The sequence below is a fragment of the Pongo abelii genome, chromosome 7 (genome assembly GCF_028885655.2).
Source record: "Pongo abelii isolate AG06213 chromosome 7, NHGRI_mPonAbe1-v2.0_pri, whole genome shotgun sequence".
Lineage (NCBI taxonomy): Eukaryota > Metazoa > Chordata > Mammalia > Primates > Hominidae > Pongo > Pongo abelii.
The window spans coordinates 143,176,541-143,196,288 of NC_071992.2; the positions used below are offsets into that span (position 1 = coordinate 143,176,541).

A 19,748-nucleotide genomic window follows, 5' to 3' on the forward strand; every position below is an offset into this window, starting at 1 on the left:
TGGGTTATTGATTTGAGATCTTTCTTATTATTATTTTAATACAGGCAAGTATAGCTCTAAATTTCTGTCTAAGCACTGCTTTAGCTGCATTCCATATGTTCTGGTTATGTTATATCTTCATATTCATTAATTTCAAACTATTTCCTAATTCCCCAGGTAATTTTGCTATGATTAATTGGTTATATAGGAATGTGTTGTTAAATTTCCACATAATTTCCAGTTTTTCATGTTCCTTTTCATTATTGGTTTCCAATTTCATCCTGTAGTTCTCAGAATCAAATTTAAATTTAATTCCTTTAAGATTTATTGAGGTTTATTTGGGGAGGGGGGCTAGAATATGGTTATTCCTGGAGAATATTTATGTGCACATGAGAAGGATATATAATTTGATGTTGATGATTGCATGTTCTATAGATGTTTGTTAGGACCAGTTGGTCTATTTGTATTCTTCATCTTCCATTTATTTGTTGGTCTGCTGCCTAGTTGTTCTATCCATTATTGAAAGTGGATTGTTATAGTTTCCAAGTGTTATTATTAAATTCTTTATTTCTTTCTTCATTTCTACCTGTTTCTGTTTCATGTATTTTGGTGCTGTATGATGAGGTACAACCAATACTTTTAAAAATTCATTTAAAATTTTTTATGGATACACAATATTTATACATATTTATGGTACATGTAATATTTTAATGCAAGCATACAATGTGTAATGAACAAATCAGAGCAATTGGGATATTCGTCACCTCAAAAATTTATCATTTCTGGCCAGGCACGGTGGCTCGTGCCTGTAATCCTAGCACTTTGGGAGGCCCAGGAAGGCAGATCACGAGGTTAGGAATTTGAGACAAGCCTGACCAACATGGCGAAACCCCATCTCTACTAAAAGTACAAAAATTAGCTAGGTGTGGTGGTGCGCGCCTGTAATCCCAGCTACTCAGGAGGCTGAGGCAGGAGAATTGTTTGAACCCAGGAGGCAGAGGTTGCAGTGAGCTGAGATTGCGCCATTGCACTACAGCCTGGGTGACAGAGCGAGACTCCATCTCAAAAAAAAAAAAAAAAAAGTTGATGATTTCTTTATGTTGAGAACATTCCACATCTACTCCTTTAGTTATTTTTGAAATATGCAATAAATTACTGTTAACTTATAGTTAAACTTATAAGTTAACAGTAATTTATTAATAAATTAAATTTATGATTAACTTATAGTTAACTGATGTTATATTATAGTTGCCCTATTGTGCTTCCAAACACTAAATTTTATTCCTTTTAACAATATTTTTACACCCAGGGCAGGAACTCATTCTCAATGAAATCCAGGACAGGATTTCATTTACCTTTATGGCTGAATAATATACCATCATGTATATATACCACATTTTTGTTATCCATTTGTCCATTGAGAGAGACAGGTTGATTCCATATCTTGGCTATTGTGGATAGTGTTGCAATAAATATAGGAATGCAGCTATCTCTTCAATATACTGATTTTCTTTCTTTTGCATGTATACCCAGCAGTGAGATTGCTAGATCATATGGTAGTTCTATTTTTAAGCTTTTTGAGGAACCTCCATAGAATTTTCCATAGTGGCTGCACTAATTCACATTGTCACCAACAGTGTACAAACATTTCCCCCTCTCCACATCCTCAGCAGCATCTGTTATTAGCTGTGTTTTTGATAATAGCCATTTAACGGGCTGAAATAATATCTCCTTGTGGTTTTGTTTGCATTTCTTTGATGATTACTGATGTTGAGCATTTTTTCATATACCTGTTGGTCATTTGTATGTCTTCTTTAGAGAAATGTCTACTCAGATCTTTTGCCTATTTTGTAAATAGATTATTTGTTTTTTGTTGTTTTGGGGTTTTTGTTTGTTTGCTTTTTGCTGTTGAGCTGTTTGAGTTCCTTATATACTTTGGTTGTTAATCCCTTGTCAGTTGAATAGTCTGCAAGTATTTTCTCCCATTTTGTAGGTTATTTCTTCACTTTCTTTCCTTCGCTATATTTCCTTTACTATCTTTCCTTTGCTGTTTCCTTTTCTATGCAGAAGCTTTTTAGTTTGATGTGATCCCATTTATCCATTTTTGCTTTTGTTGACTGTACTTTTGAAGTCTTACTCAAGAAATTTTTGCCCAAGACAAATGTCCTGAAGCAAATACTTCTTAATAAAAGAGAATAGAAAACCTTAGAATGTATTTTTTGCAGTCCGGTTAATCAATGTTTGAGTAAGTATTGTTTTAGTTTTTTGTGCGTGGGGGGGTCTGTGTACATATTATGATGTAAAATCTAATTTTTATTGTAAACTGTCATCAAAAGTATTTGAAAGCCATGACTGCCAAACCCTAGTCTTTGCTTTTGGGCTGTCATAGCCTGTACGAAAATCCCATCCCACTTCTCTTCTTTACCTAACTGCTCTTTTCATCAGCACCAGTTTAGATGATACCTCCTTGAAGAGGCCTTTCTTAATTCTACCTGACAAGACGAGTTAATTCTGCTGCATGCTCCCATAGCTCCCTGGACTTCCTCTATTGTAGAGCTTACTAGAATGATTTATCTCCCTCTCCTTCGCTCTACTGTAAGGCATGTGCGGGTGTGGATCATGTAAATCTTATTCACTGCTCCATTTCTGGCAGCAAGCAGATGCTTGGCAAGTCATTTGTGTTCAAGGAATATTTACTGAGGGCATAATTGAAGCACAGAATGGTGAAAAATGATACTTCCTATATTATCAAAGACTGGTAAATAAATATATTTATGAGAATTTACTGTGTGTTTGGCACTGTGCTAATTGCTTTACATGTATTATTTTATTCAAACATAACAATTTCATGAATGATGTATTATGGCTGTTTCCATTAGATAGAGGGAAAACTGAGCCTCAAGTAGGTAAAGTAACATTTCCAATGTTACACTGTACTCTTTAGTAAAGAGCAAAGCAAAGATATTAGGAATTTAGGGAAAAAAATAGGAATTTAGGAAAAAGAGATGATAGTGGACTGGAAAGGTCAGTGAATGCTTATTACAGAAGAGAAAACTGTTTGGGGCCTTGAAGAATGATGAAATGTGGGGCAAGGGTGATGAGGCAGGTGAGTAACTCATGCTTAGGGGTGGGGAGTGGGGAATTAGAATTCCTCTGATGGTTTGATTTTCAAATACGCAAACTCTCACCACAGCATCAACACACAAAAGTAAAAAAATTAAATTAAAAAACTCCCTTTCAAGCTAAGCAAAGCAAAACTGTATTCGACTCCGTTCGTTCTCACAAAATCATTGGCAAGTAAGGCAGGCAAGTGGAAAGACAAATTAGGATAGCTATCTGGTAAAGTGTTCCTTGTAATGAACTAAAGTCACCTCTGGGTTTTAGTGTTGAGGAAATATGAAGGCATTGCACCATCTAGTGGTTCTGTTGGACACACAGCTGTTCTTTGTTTTCTCTGTTGGTAGTTCCCTGAGACAATGGAGATTGTAGTTTGCAGAAGGATCAGGATAAATCTTTGTCCTTCAAGATTCTCAAATACTGTGGTGTGTTGATAAAACAGAAAAATGCATCAAGTCTTTCAGGCACTACAGTGGATGCAGGTGTCTTGAAAGATCTGCTTTACTGCTACAAGTGCATAGAACATCTTAGGTAGATTTTACAAGAATATTATTGGAAATGGTGCTGATCTTAAATTCAAGAGAAAGAAAATATCTAAGAATTAACAACAGAAATAGATCTCAATGCCAGAGCTGTGAGCCACAGCTCCGGTCAGTGTGGCTCAGGTTATGAGAATAAGTTGTTTCATTTGTTCCATTTCTTGGTTTTGATTAATTTTTATCTTCATTGTGGTTCGTATTTTGCTACTTTTTGAATGCCTGGCAATTTTTATTGGATATCAAATGTTGTGAATTTTACCTGATAGAGTACTGCTATGGTCTTAATATTTTTAACTACCACCCCCACCCCACCATCCCATTCATGTATTGAAACCTAATCCCCAATGTGAAGGTTTTAGAAGGTGAGGACTTTGGGAAGTGACTAGGTTATGAAGGCAGAGCCTCATGAATGGGGTTAGCATCCTTATAAAAGAGACACTGGAGAACTGCCTTGACCTTCCCCATGTGAGAACATGGCAAGAAGTTGCCATTTCTATGAATCAGAAAGTGTACCTTCGCTAGACACCAAATCTGCCAGCACCTTGATCTTGGGCTTCTTAGTCTGCAGAACTGTGAGAAATAAATGTCTATTGTTTATAAGGCATCCAGTTTATGGTATTTTTTAAAAAAGCAACCAAACAAATTAAGAGAAGTACTGATATATTTGTATTTCTATAAATATTATTGAACTTCGTTCTAAGACACAGTTAGTAGCTTTGACATAACTTGATCCTTTTGGGTTTTGCTTTTAAGTTTAGTTAGGTAGGACCAAAGCAGTGTTTAGTTTAGGGCAGGTACTATTTTTTGTACTATCTACAAGCCAAGAATAGCTTTTACATTTTTAAATTATTATAAAAGAAAAAAGAATATGCAACAGGGACTCTATGTAGCCTTCAAAGCCTAAAATATCCACTACCTATCTCTTTATAGAGGAAGTCTGCTAGAATTCATTTTCCCCAGTACTAAGACAAGACCCATCTCAGTATTCTAATAAATTCCCTATGTATTGTGAGGGTTTTCATTCTGGTTCTTGATGACTCTTACAAAGTCTACTTGACTGTGGTGTATGTCAAATCCACTGGGCTGCCATTAGCCAAAGAAACAACTAATCCCATCAGAAGCTGGCAAATGACACTGATAGATATTTCTCACAAGAAGATATAAAAATGGCCAACAAACATGAAACATCAATAATCATCAGGGAAACACAAATTGAAACCACAATGAGATACCACTTTACTCCTGCTGAGAATGGCCATTATTAAAAAGTCAAAAAACAGTAGATGTTGGCATGGATGTGGTAAAAAGGGAATACTTATTCACTGCTGGTGAGAATGTAAGTTAGTACAGTCTCTATGGAAAACAGTACAGAGATTTCTTAAAGAACTAAAAGTAGATCCACCATTCAATCCAGCAATCCCATTATTGGGCATCTACTCAAAGGAAAATAAGTCATTGTATCAAAAAGACTCCTGCACATATGTTTATTGCAGTACAATTCACAGTTGCAAAGATATGAACCAACCCAAGTGCCCATCAACCAATGAGTGGATAATGATAATGTTACATAATTGAAAATCAAATTCAACATATACACCTAGATTAAACAGGAGAGTCATTTAATGCAACGCTAACTTTGAACCTTCAGTATATGATTGCGGTTTCTTGTAATGATGTCCATGAGTTACCAAGAATTTTTGTTTTAATTTGTTTATGTTTTGGTAATAATTTTAATAATTTTATATAAGCTTATTCATAATGTTAGTGAAAATCTTGAATCATACTATTATTAGGAGAGTTCAGAGTGCACATTTATATGCATGTTTCCACAATTTCAATAATAAGAGATAGAGGCAGAAAACAAACAATGTATTTGGGCACCCATGTTCTTCCAAGCACTGTGTAGAACTCTTATATTTGTTCCTTCTTTTCATCCTCACAGCAACCCCTCATAGTAGGTATTATTAACTGTTTGATGGATAAGAAACTTGAGTTTTACAAAGGTTAAGTTGGTCATAATTCAAATTTTTGGGAAATGGTGAAGCAGGACTTAGAGCTCATGTCTGTCTGACCTGAGCCCTTGATCTCACCTGCCATGACATGATGCCCCCACAGCAATCAGAGAGGGAAGCGGAGTCAGCAGCTACATATAATCAGCAATGTACACCCACAACAGTCCTTCCTTACTCATTCATACATGTTGGCCATTAAGAAAATGAGATCACTTTGGATGAGAAAAAGTCGAGACTCTGGGCTCATGGCAACTCATGATTCTCCTCTGAAGAAGAATCCAAATTTGATATTCACACTTTCTGATTTACTAGCGCTGAAAGTAATGGTCTGGTCAAAGCAGTAATTTGGAATTAGTTCCTTGATTAATGACAAAAATATTATGAAAAATTTAAATGTTCTATATAAGAAGAGCATTTAATGGAAGATTCTTAAAAGAAATAATTGCTCACAATCATTTTAACTTAATCTAGTTGCATCAATTGTCCTTACTATTAAAAACAAATTAAGCATAAAGCCTAATAATCCTTTGTGTAGTTTGTCCATAGTACAGTTTGTCCTAAATGTCCATAAGGACATTTAGGTTGTTTCCTGTTACTTGCTGTTATAAATAATGCTTCCTTTGTATCAGCTTTTGCTACAAAAGTGCAAAGTGAATATTTAACTACAACTAATTTAACTACAACTCAGTGAATATTTAAAAGGTCACCAATTGTTTATAGTCCTTAAGGCCCAGCTTTGAAACTTATACACTGTCAATTCCAATCACATGCTAATATTCAAATAAGCCTCCTAGTCAAGCCCATGGTCAAGCCCATGATCAAGCCCATTGTCAAAGGTGGAGAACTGCTCCACTCATGATGGAGTCATGTGGACACGAGGAAGGCTGAAGTGTTAGAGTGAGTTCCCTAGCCTTGGGTAACATTTTGTCAAAGTGTGTTTGAAATATATTTCTAGAAGTGGGACAGCTGGGACAAAAATTAAGTGCACATGTAATTTTCTTAGATATTACCAAATTCTCCTTCTATTGAAATATTTTTAATTTCTACAGGCAATGGATGCAATTGTTTTTTCACAGCCTGTCTTGTCAGCCAGTATAGTTTTACCTTTTATTTCTCTTCATAAGAGTAAAATTAATAATCCTTTTATGTATTTAAAAGCCATTTACATTCCTTTTTTGCATGAACACTTTGTATCTCTGGCCCTACTTAAAAAATTCATGAGGTTTTGACCTTTTACTTATTTATCTTAAAAGTTTTTTACATAATAAAGAAAAGAACCAGTTTCTTCATAATATACATGGCAAATATCCTTTCCAGGTTTTTTACTTGGTTTACTGCATTTTGTCATACACAGGTTTTAAATTTTTATTTAATCCAATTTATTATTTTCCTTATTTCTGCTGGGTACTGAGGTATAGTTGGGAAATTTTTCCCCATTAGTGAATGGGGAAAAACTTCACCCATATTGTCTTCTCATACTTATATAAGTTTAATTCTTTTTTTAGAGTTTAATTCTTACCCTTACATTTTTTATAAATTTATAATTTATTCTGTTTTAAATAATACAATATTAACTTTTAAAAAATGTCTATCCAGTTATCATACTTGAGATGCTGCTTTTTAAAAATATTACTAAAAGTCATATGCAATCAGATCTATTTCTAAATTTTCTACTGTGTTCCATTGGTATGTCTGCCTATTCAAGTGCCAGAACAAGCTTTTCATTATAGAGGCTTTATGTTTAAATGTCTGATGAGCTAGTTCATCCAATACTTATAATGCTTATTTATTTTTGTTCAGATCTCACTGTTTATTTGCATTCGTTATCCAGTATGGTTATATAACAATTACCACAAACAACTTTGGGAGGCCAAGGTGGGCGGATCATGAGGTCAGGAGATCGAGACCATCCTGGCTAACACAGTGAAACCTTGTCTCTACTAAAAATACAAAAATTAGCCGGGTGTGGTGGTGGGCACCTGGAGTCCCAGCTACTCAGGAGGCTGAGGCAGGAGAATGGCAGGAACCCGGGAGGCGGAGCTTGCAATGAGCCTAGATTGTGGCATTGCACTCCAGTCTGGGCAACAGAGTGAGACTCCGTCTCTAAAACTGTATATAAACTATATATATATATAGATAAAATATAAAATAATGAAATTACCACAAACTTGCTGGCTTAAAACAACATGTATTATTTTCTGCAGTTTCTGTGGTCAGAAATCTGGGCATGGCTCAACTCAGTCCTCTGCATGTGGTCTTACAAGGCTACAGTTAAGGTATTGCCTGGGCTGCATTCTCATCTGGAGTCTTGACTGGGGAGGAATCTGCTTCCACTCTCACTCCAGTTTTGACACAATTCATTTCTTTGTTTGTAGGACTGGAGGACCCTGACTTTTTACAGACTATTTCCTGGAGGCTGCTTTCAGTAACTAGGGGCCACCCACAGTTTTTAGAAGCATCTAGGAACATTTCCATGTGGCCTTTCCCAACATAACAATTTACTCTATCAACTTATCAAGGATACTGTTTAGAATATGTCTGCTAGACAGTCTTACATAATGAAACATAGTCATTCAGTGACATCCCATCATCCTTGCTTCATCATTTTGTTCAGAAGCAAATCACAATTCTCACCCACACTCAAGGGGGAAGATCATACAAAGGCATGAACATAAGGAGGCTTGGACAGCAGAGTACCTACCTCCAGAAAAAGGTAGCGTTTTTATTAGACTTGTTTTAAATTCATAAATTAACTTGAAAAGATCAATTTTTTAAAGAGTATTACATTTTTCTGTCAAAATACAGAGTATATTTTCTTCAAGTCATATTTTTTAAACTTTCAAAAGCATTTTATAATTTATTTTATAATTTTGAACATTTCTTCCTAAATTTATCTATAAATATTTTATTTTATTTATTTTTAATTTTATTTACTATCTACAATGGGTATTTCTTTCCATTATAATTTCTAATTGTTCTTTTTATGTATATACATGACATCTACTGATTTTGTTGGTTAATTCTATTTTATGCTTCTCTTCTAAAAGTTGGCTATAGGTTTTGGTAGTTTTTCTATTACTTCTTTTAGTTTTTCCCAAATACACAATCATAGCTTCTATAAAAAGAGATAGTTTTACCTTTTCAACTCCAACTTTTATGCCTCTAATTGCATTCTTTTTTTCTAATTTCATTGGCTAGTACTTCAACAATAGTGTTAAAAATAATAGAGATTATAGCCATCTTTTTTGTTCGTGACTTTAATGAGACTGAATTTAATGTTTCCTCCATTAGGTAAGATGACTGTATTTAATTTTATCATTAAATATCCCTGAATTCTTGTCTCATTGAATATTTTAAATATAAATGTGTTCAATTTTTTCAAAATACTATTCTATGTCTAATAAAGTTTTTCTCCGTAGCTCTATTAATATGATGGATTATATTAATGAGTTTCTTAATGTTAAGCCATCTCTAATTACTGGAATAAATAACCCTTGGTCATCATGCACTGTTTGTTAATGTGCTAATAAGTTATGTTTGCAAATATTTTATTTAACATTTTGCATCAACATTTAGAATTTAGACTTTTCTCTAGATTCCTTTTATTGTATAATGTTTATCAAATTTGTGGATCATATTTTCCTTCAAAACTAATTTTAAAATTTTTGTTTTTCTTCTTAATAGTATTGGGTTTAAATCTGAGCTTTAAAGATTTAGGAAAATTCTCCTGTGAAACTATCTGGAGCTGGTGCTTTTCATGAGAAACCCTAACTATATTATCTACTGCTCATAAATATTAAGGTTTTCAGACTATGTCTTTACTGAGGTCAATTTCAGTTAATCATATTTTCTGAAAATTATGTATTCCATTCAGATTTTGCAAATTAATTACAATGATTTAAAAATTTTTTCTACTTTGATGGCTTTTATTTCTAACTTTGTATATTTATATTTACTCTTTTTCTCATTTGGATTAGTTAGTTGGCTGTTTATCTATTTTTTGTTATTTTTATTGCTTTACAAAAGAACCAGCTTTTAGATTTATCTCTTTATGAGTTTCATTATATTTTTTTCTAACTCATTATAATCTGATTTAATATTTATTAATTATTTCCTTCTGCTTTTTTAGTGGTTTTCTTTTGAACTTTCTGAGTTGAGTATTTATGTTATTTTTTAATTTTTTGCTTTTTATTGATATAAATGTCATACTATACAATCTCTGATAACTGCTTTATCTCATAGAGATAACATCATGCAATCATTATAATCATTTTTTAGAAATTTTGAAACTTTATCTTCCTCTTTGAACTAAAAATTGTTTATAGCATTTTTTTTATAAATCTAGATAGGAGAGGATTTTAGCTATGTTACTAGTTTTTTAGTTTTATTGCATTATTATAAGAGAATGCTGTTACTATTATTTCAATTTTTTAAGATTTATAGAGGTTTTACTTGGGAATTAAGATGTCTTTAGTTTTTGTAAATGCTCCATGTGTACTTTTTAAAAAAGCATCTGCCTTGTTGGTAGACTATATATATTGTACACACACACACATGCACACACACACGCATGCACACACACACACACAGAGATTACTTTATTGGTTATGCATTTATCTTTATTTAGATCCTCCTAGAGCCAACTCCAAGATAAGGTTTTATGAGTATGTGACCTATGTACAAGATCATCCCTGGAAACAGGAGTGAAGGACTAGAAGGAGTGGAAGAAGGAGAAATAATCAATGTAAGAATGTGTTATTGAAGGTGCTACTTGAGGGAAATGGGGTTCAATGCTCACAGCCTTCTTTATATATTTACAATGCCTCTTACAGTTGCATACTGCTGGGTGAGTGCTAATTAGCTGCAATGTTGAGGGTTACCCTTAGAGGCAGTGCTACCATGGAGTTAGGGAGGCAGTGCTTTTTGGCTGTGCAGATGTCCTTGCACTGGGCTCCTACTAGCGTCTGGATGTAGAATCCCTGGGGCAGAAAGTGAAATACATTGCAGATACATGCTTGAGGCAAGATAGTGTCAGCAGGAGTTGAGTCAATGTCCATCTGGAACTGTGTACCACCCATGTGACTGAAATTAGAGGAGAGATGGAGAGCTTTGAGTTGGGACACAAGTAGCATGAGAGACAGCTGATTAAGTCTTAGATATACTTGCTAATTTTTCGTCTGCTTCATCTGTGTTTGCTTAAGATATGTGTGTTAAAGTCTTCAGCTATTAGTCTATGTGTGTTTTCTCTTTTATCTCATTTAGACAGTGATTTATGAAATATGTTACTATATTATCAGGTAAGCAAATTCTAATAGCCGTAATTGCTTTGTAGTAAATAGTTGCCTTTAGCACTATAAAGTGACTTTTAATACTTTTGGGTGTAAATTCTATCTTGTTAATTATCAAGATCATGACCCTTTCTTTCCTTCTTTATTTTTATATTTTGCATTAGCCTAGTTTTGCTTTTTACTATTTTTGTATTTATTTATTTATATTTTAGTTTTTAATAGGCTTCATTTTTGGAGCAGTTTTAGGTTCACAGCAAAATTGAGTGAAAGGTACAGAAATTTCTCATATACTCCCTGACACTCCCCACCCCACCCCACCTAGACAGCCTCCCCCATTATCAACATCCCCTACTACTACATTAACACATCATTATCACCCAGAGACCACCCAGGGATCACTGTTACTGTTGTACAATCTATACATTTGACAAATGTATAATGATATGTCTCTACAATTACGGTGTCATATAGAGCTGTTTTGTTTGTTTGTTTGTTTGTTTTTTGAAACAGAGTTTGGCTCTTGTTGCCCAGGCTTGCGTGCAATGGCGTGATCTCAGCTCACCACAACCTCTGCCTCTCAGGTTCAAGTAATTCACCTGTCTCAGCCTCCCGAGTAGCTGGGATTACAGGCATGCATCACCATGCCCAGCTAATTTTGTATTTTTAGTAGAGATGAGGTTTCTCCTTGTTGGTCAGGCTGGTCTTGAAGTCCCAACCTCCAATGATATGCTCGCCTCGGCCTCTCAAAGTGCTGGGATTACAGGCGTGAGCCACCGCGCCTGGCCACAGAGTCGTTTTATTGCCTGAAATACTCTTTGTGTTCTGCTATTTTAGCCTTCCCTACCCACAACCCTTGACAACCACTGATCATTTTACTGTCTCCGTAGTTTTGCCTTTTCCAGAACGTCATCTAGTTGGACTCATATAGTATATAGCCTTTTCAGATTGGCTTCTTTCATTTAACAGTATGCATTTAAGTTTCTTCCATGTCTTTTCATTTCTTTTTACCACCGAATAATATTCCATTGTCTGGATGTACCATTCTTTAATTTTTAACCTTTTTGAATCTCTGTGCTTTAAGTATGCTTCTTATATATAACATAATATTGTATTTTGCTTTCTTAACTATTCTTAAAATATTTTCTTTTTAATAGGTAAACACAGTAAATTTATTGACCTAATAATATGATGATTTGTTTGATCTCAGTTCAGATATTGCATTATATTATATATATGTGCATATAGCAATATTTAAATATGTAATAAATGTTATATATTTGTATTGTTACATCTAAAATATATTTATTATAAATTATACATATTATAGTTATTTGAATGTGTAATATACAATTATCTTTATATATTAAAGTCTCAATATTTTATTTATTTTATTTGCTCTCTTTTGATAAATCCTTTATTATTTAGAAAGGTTTATTTGTTTGTGGTCATAATTATCTTTCCCTCATATTTTTACTTCATACCTTAGTGTCTTCCTTTTCTTCATTATTGTATATTATTTTCCTCTATGACACCATTTAAGTTAGTTAGTACCCTCTTCTTTTTCTCAGCATCTAAATTGAAGTAACACTCTTTTATACCAAATACTGCATAAGGTCACCAGCAAGTTTATTCTACTTTTCATATGCTTTCCCCATTTCCCCCCATTTTCAGATAATTGCACTGTATCTAAATTGTCAGAACACATAGCCATTACCTGCTATGCTGTCTCAGTTTAGCCATTATCTAGTCTAACACACACATGCACACACACACACACCAATATGTACACACATATTAACACCTACACATCAACACACACACACACACACACACACACACACTCCTATATCCATCTCTCAATACGAGCATGTGGGGATGGATCTCTCTGCTCTTGGGCATCCTCCTTAACTCCATGGTAGCGTACTGATATTTAATTGGGTGGGCAAAACTATGAACATTTTCCCGATTTCAGAAATTTCTTCTCTGTGTCAGGTTGCCCAGAGGATAACATTTCATTCTTGTCAACTAAGTTTAAGAGAATTCCTTCTAACCAACTAGGGTAAGAGCCCCTTTTTTTGCCCTCCCTCCTTAACTTAGGAGCTAAAATTCTCTATCACCTTGTGAAAAACCAGAGAAAGTCCTTTGATTCCTCACACTTGTTGTTCAAAGTATGCTGTTTCTTGCCTTTTTGTCTATAAAGTTAGATAACTTTTGGCTTACACTGGAACATCAGCTTCTTTCATGATTACTGTTTAAATTCAGTCATGGCCATCATAATTGCTAACTGCTAAACAAATCATGATTGTGACATCTGGATGCAATAAAGATTATGAAAGAAAGTAATGTAGAAGAGAGCTGGCAGACAAAAAAAGCAGTAGAATGTTCTACAGGAAGTGATAATTGATTTGGATATGAATGAAAATGGAAAACGTATATTTGCTGTTTCGTTAGAGAGAAACTGATGCTGGGCGGCTTATCAATTATGCTGTAGAACTTTACTCCTTAGGGGAACAAGTTCAACTATGGAAAGAATCTTTAACGTGCCCTCATCAGACAGATGTGAATGCCAAGTCTTACTACTGTTTACGACATAATCTCATTGCCCTATCGTGGGAACATCCAATTTAAACAATTTGCATATTTATTTTTTTAAGTAAGAGACCATTACTACGAAAAGCAAAATTTTTTTGGTGCTGAGTGATAGGAAAATGTAAGAAAATGTTGCTACATTCAAGCCATCATCTGTCCAATATAGCACTTGTCAAAATACGGAGCATAAATAAAGTTCAGAAATAAAACCAGTTACCCTGTGTTTTATAGCTCACTGGATCAAATGGCTGTACTATTGAAACAGGAAGAGTTCCCTTGTCCCCCTCGCAGGGCGCATGATGTGGGTGTGGCTGGCTTCTTTGGTGCCCCATGGCTCATACCTCTAGGGGAGCATGCAGACGGGCAGGCTGTGGGGCTCTGACCCCACAAAAGTGTCTAGGGGTGAATGTGTACTGCTGAAGCCCTGTGGGCGTGTGTTACAGGGTGCTCTTTTAGCTTAGCCATCCATAGGCGGCTTGTGTTAGTCAGCTCCATTAGACCCCTGCCTTATCGCAAGGACAGAGGGATTTCTGTAACCGGAGGTTCTTGTCATGGTGTACCAGAAGAATCGGATCGCATGTGGGCTTGGAGAATGAGTGCAAGGTTTTATTGAGTGGAAGTAGCTCTCAGCAGATGGGAGAGGAATAAGGGAGATGGTTTTCCCTTGGAGTCAGGCTGCTTGGCGGCCCGGGCTCTCCTCCGACTGCCCTGGCCAAACTCTGTGTTGTTCTGCCGGTAGGTGGCCTGCTGGGCTTGCTGGTGCCTGCTGGTACGCTCCTCTCGACGTCAGCTGCCTGTGTATCTATCTGCCTGCTAGTGTCTGGGTGTTTCTATAGGCACAGAATGGGGGCGTGGCAGGCCGGGGGTGGGGTGGGGGGCGTGGCAGGCCGGGGGTTGGCGGGGGCAGGTCTTGGGAAATGCAACATTTGGGCAGCAAAACAGAAACTCCTGTCCTTACATAGGATAGGTCAGAGGGCACAGGCCATGCGGTGGAGCCCTAGCCAGGGACCCCCGTCCTCCTCTACTCATCACTTCCCTGCCCGCTTTCCATATCATTTAAAGGTACCGCGCTCTTCCCTTCCCAGCACTTCCCTTCCCCGCTTCCATATCACTATGAATTGTTTTCTTTACCACGGTCAAGGAATGCATACATATTTTTAAACCAGTAATGTGATTTACTTGAGAACCCCATTTCCAATAGTGATAAAGGGGACACAATGAGCTTAATTTGCAATAAGGGAGGTTTTCCTTTCGCTTCTAGGACAAAAGCCTCTGTCTGAACCAGATGAGGTAGATCACACTCAAGTGTGGAAACACATTGCAGAATATGCTGGCTTCACTTCTCACCGCATAACACCTGGCAGGGTCCGGAGAACAATTTGTTCTCCAGCTTATTACTGTAGAAGCTAAACATTCCCATTGTGTTCTCACTGAATCCAGGATGTCTGGAAACTTAGGTTTGTAGCTAACGTAAGGTCTTTAGACATCGTTCTGTTCACTAGACAATGGACACACCTTCCAAGGTCTCTATGGAGCTGCATTTTCTAACTTATATAGGACTTACTATTCTCTCTCACCTACTTTGGCATGCACTACAAAATGCTTTCATCGTTACTCTTTCATGAGTAATGCTTGATTTGCTAGAAAGCTCATTGGGGGTAAAGAGTGTGGCTTCTGCATGTTTCAAAACAGGCTTCGGGTTTATGCTCTCAGTCATAATTTGGTCCCAGCAATATTGATTACTGGTTCTGTGTATTTGATCAAAGAGCCAGTGCTCTATTCAAGTTCACCAAATATCAAGCAATAGATGAGTTTCCATGCTACCTTTAGATACCAATGCTGCCATTAGCACCTAAAAGTAGCATGGAAACTCATGGATGTTCCCATTACATATGTAAAATTATCCACCTTCATTTTCTAGATGCTATGTTAAATGCTTTACGTATTCAATCCATCTTTTTTTTTTCTTTTTTCTTTTTGAGATGGAGTCTCACTCTGTCACCAGGCTGGAGTGCAGTGGTGCCATCTTGGCTCACTGCAACCTCCACCTCCCAGGTTCAAGCGATTCCCCTGCTTCAGCCTCCCGAGTAGCTGGGACTACAGGCATGCACCACCATACCTGGCTAATTTTTTTTTTTTTTTTTTTTTAGTAGAGACGGGGTTTCACCATGTTGGCCAGGATGGTCTCAATCTCCTGACCTCATGATCCACCTGCTTCAGCCTCCCAAAGTGCTGGGATTACAGGCGTGAGCCACCACGCCCGGCCCTGTCAACCCATCTTATCATCACAATTACTTTATGATGAAGCTACTGATATTATCTTCCTTTCAGTGATGACACAGTGGCAACAAAGAGACTAAAGTGAGCTGGGATTGAACCTGGAGAGTCTACCCTTTTTGCTCTTGGCCACTATGCTAAACCACTGTGGGAAAGCACCATGCAGAGTGCCTGGCACACAGATAGTCTCCAACAAGCCTCTGTGTATCTCTCACAATAATAGTTTACAAGGTATGACTGAATTGATAGACAAAAAACCTGCAGGCTGAAGCATGGTACTTTTTAAAGTGTTGTCTGTGGGCTACACACATCAGAATCTTGGATTTGACTTCAAACCTACTGAATCAGAAACTGCGGGGACTGAGGCACGGGAAGGCTCATGTTTTGACTATTTCCTCTGGCCAATGTTTTAAACACTAAAGCTTAAAGCCTTTCAATGTGGTTAAAAAATTATGAGCTGGGCATCAAAACATCTGCAACATGAATAGCTCTGTACAATTTGCAATTTGCTTTTGTGTGTGTATGCAAAATAATGTCAAAAATATGTGCATATTTTAAAAGTCATTTTATTGTAAAATCCCAGAGAAACATCTTAGAGTCAGCTTCTAAGTACAGCCATTGCAATTAGTAAAATGGTTTGTGGTGGCAAAGAGGAAGTAAGCAATACTTGATCAATAACCTTTTTTTTTTTTCTGCTGGATATAAGTTTTATGGAGTCAGTAACCAGTCTCTCTTACTCCCTGTGTCTTCTAGCCCACATATAACTGACATTTAATGATAACTGTATAATTGAGGAAAAGGATTCCCTACAATGGGAAAGAGTTTTCCAAGCAATATCCAACCTAGCCATTGTACTTTTCCTGCCTAAAGTCAGATAAGTCTATAAAATGCTTCTTATCAGGGCCAAACATTTTTATAATGGCTTCCACAGGCAGAAGGAATTTATCAGAGCAAGTTTACACTAAAAGACCTTTCAGAATGTCTGAATTCATCCAGATTTTTATAGTGCCAAATAATACAAATTAAAGGTAAATATGCACATTTACATAAAGAAATTCCACAAACTTCTGGTAATTAGCTTATTAGCTCTGAGATAGAAAAGTGGCAGATCAGCTGTAAACCTGAAATGTGATGGTGCTGGATTAGGCAGAGAAAGAGAAAGAGGAGGGACCATTCAGTCAAAGGGAAGAAGGTAGTGTCCTAGTAAATTTGTAAGAAGGGTTGGTAATTAACACCATGATATGGTTTGGCTGTGTCCCCACCCAAATCTCCTCTTGAATCGTAGCTCCCATAATTCTTACGTTGTTGTGGGAGGGACCCGGTGGGAGATAATTGAATCATGGGGGCGGTTTCCTCCATGCTGTTCTCGTGGTAGTGAATAAGTCTCACGAGATCTGATATTTTGTAACGGGAAACCCTTTTCACGTGGTTCTCATTCTCTCCTGCTGCCACCATGATTGTGAGGCCTCCCCACCCACGTGGAAATGTGAGTCCATTAAACCTCTTTTTTGTTATAAATTACCCTAGTCTTGGGTATATCTTTATCAGCAGCGTGAAAGTGGACTAATACACACCACATCTATATTATAGTTAGTCCTAAAGTTATATGAATTATAATTTGCTGTAAATATGAGTTCAGACCAGATGTATGCAGGAGCAGCTATTTATGTAACTTTAACTAACAAACTGCCATCTGCAACTCATCTTCTCATTAACCAAACCCATGGAACAGTGGAAAAGAAGGGGAGCTTACCAGCCTAGATAACTCAATTATCCAAGCAACACTGGTGATTCACAGGATGATGATAATACCCAATATAGATGTGTCAAGTAAATATCTTTTGAAGAAGGGTACTTTTTTTGAAGAAAGGTCGATAACTTGTTCAAGAACACAGCTAATAGGGAAACAATATTTAAAAGAGGGAGTTCCTCACATGGGAGGGTGTCCTTTGGATCACAGTACAGTTTCTATTAACAAGCAACATGTTGTTACTGAGTGAGGCTCTTTCAATCCCAGCGTCCTGGTCTTTAAAGTGAGTGAAGTGGAATAGGTCAACTTCAACGTTCAGTGAGGACGAATTCTATCCTATAGTGCTGGTCTCAGCAGTCATTACCAGCAGAGGGCGCCAGAGCCCTTTGAAAGTGTTTTTTTGCCAGTCAGTCTTGGCATCAAATTTCTCAGCCTGCATGAATCAAATTATTGCTTGGGGGTGGGTGGAGGGAAGTGTCACGGAGTTATCTGACTCCTTTCACTTTCTTAAGGAGGGAGAAAAACCTCTTTTCATTAAATTGTAAGAGATATGCCGTTACAGCGTTCCTTGTTAATCAAAACAGGTTTCCCAAATCCAAATGCAATTAAAGCCGAGTTTTTAGACCTTTATCTCCTTCCTCCTGGGTGTGTATCCCCCTGTGGGAACTCCTGCTGGGAACACTGCTTTGGAAACACTAATATGTGTTGCAGGCCCGTGAATATGGCACCAGAGAAGACGGAGGAGGGAAGCTGGCCTGTCAATTAAGCGAAAGGAATCTGAAACAGGAGAACAGACACAGTGGCGTTCTGCAGGGACAGAAACCTCTGCCAGGGAGACTCGCCCCATACACTAATAGGAGATTCAGCCTTTCCTGTGGTCTCAGTGGAAAGAATCGCTAATCAAGAGCCATCAGCCAAATTCATGGAGAGTTTTTTTTTTTTTTTTTTTTTTTTTTTGGAGGGAGCTATTACAAAGCAGTGCTGACATAGTGTGAAGTGCATGTCATAGGGTCTTAGAAAACATCCCCAGCTGCATTCGTTAAGACTTATGCCTAACTGGGACATTCCAGAGAGGTAAATTACTCCTTTGCAGTTATTCTTATAGTATTTTTGACCATGCTGTTAGATATTTCTGACTCAAATGAGTATTTCTGAGAAGAATTGTTTGCGGAAATAAAAATGTCAGCCTCTTCAATCTTTGCTCGTTTGAAAACCTTTCTTATATGAAACTGAATTGAGAGAGGAAGACAGCAAAATAAAGTCATTTGCTCTGCTGAGGACCGAGGTAGAGATAAGTTGCCCTTCGCATTACTATCACTTCTCTTCCAAAGGTTGGTTTTCAAGGGCAGTATGGGAGCAGGAAAAAAAAAATGTAATCTGCCCCAGTTTCAGGAACACGTAGGGGGCCCAGGGCAGTGGGATCTAATGTGAGACACGAAGGATGAGCAGACCTAGCCAGGCATAGAGGGGCTTGGGACGTATGTTCTGGACTAGAGGAAGCAACACCAGCAGGGCTTAGAAGGGAGATTGTGCTCTCGGTATTTGGCCCACTTTTCTGGGAAGGTGATGCCATGGAGGATGAGCACTTGGCTATGAATTAAATCAATTTAGCAACGTCTCCAATGTGAAGTATGAAAGAATTTGGTCAGGTAGAAATAGCGTATTCCAAATGAAGAACTGGATGTTGGATCAGGTCTAAAAGGAATTTTCTGCTGCAGTGAAATCTAGTGGGGGACAGGAGACTCAGAACTATCTGAAAACCCAAAGGACAATAAATATCCAACCCACATTTCTGTGCAACCTGATATAGAGAGTAGGAAGGAGAGAAAAGGAAGAACACAGTCCTCAATTCAGTAGGTTTAATGGGGGCAATTTTGCCCACTTACCCGTAATGGCAGCCTATTTTCTCCTTAACGTGTTTAACTTGAGATCTCTTGTTTTAGGTGTGAATGACAGTAGGATGCCCTTTGCCAAGCCTGGGGACTTAGGCCATGTTTTCTTGTAGCCTTAAACACCTGAACAACTCACTAGAAAATAAAAAGTCCAAATTTGAAATTCTTCCATTTCTTTCTATCTAAATTACCTGACTCCAGGGCATTGTGAATACAGATGAAAGGGCACCATCACTAAAGGGATGCGATATAAGAAAGATCCAAAGAAAAGCCTCAGGAAATGGAGCCATGTGCATCTCTGTGGT

General features: G+C 37.0%; 1 long non-coding RNA gene across 1 annotated transcript; it reads left to right on the forward strand.

Moving 5' to 3' along the window:
* The first annotated feature begins 14,430 nt into the window (after nt 1–14,430).
* On the forward strand, nt 14,431–18,744 carry LOC129047540 (uncharacterized). The gene is made up of 3 exons (XR_008509287.2): nt 14,431–14,586; nt 15,675–17,287; nt 18,263–18,744. It is a non-coding gene; the product is annotated as an uncharacterized LOC129047540 (long non-coding RNA).
* Nucleotides 18,745–19,748: the final 1,004 nt, after the last annotated feature.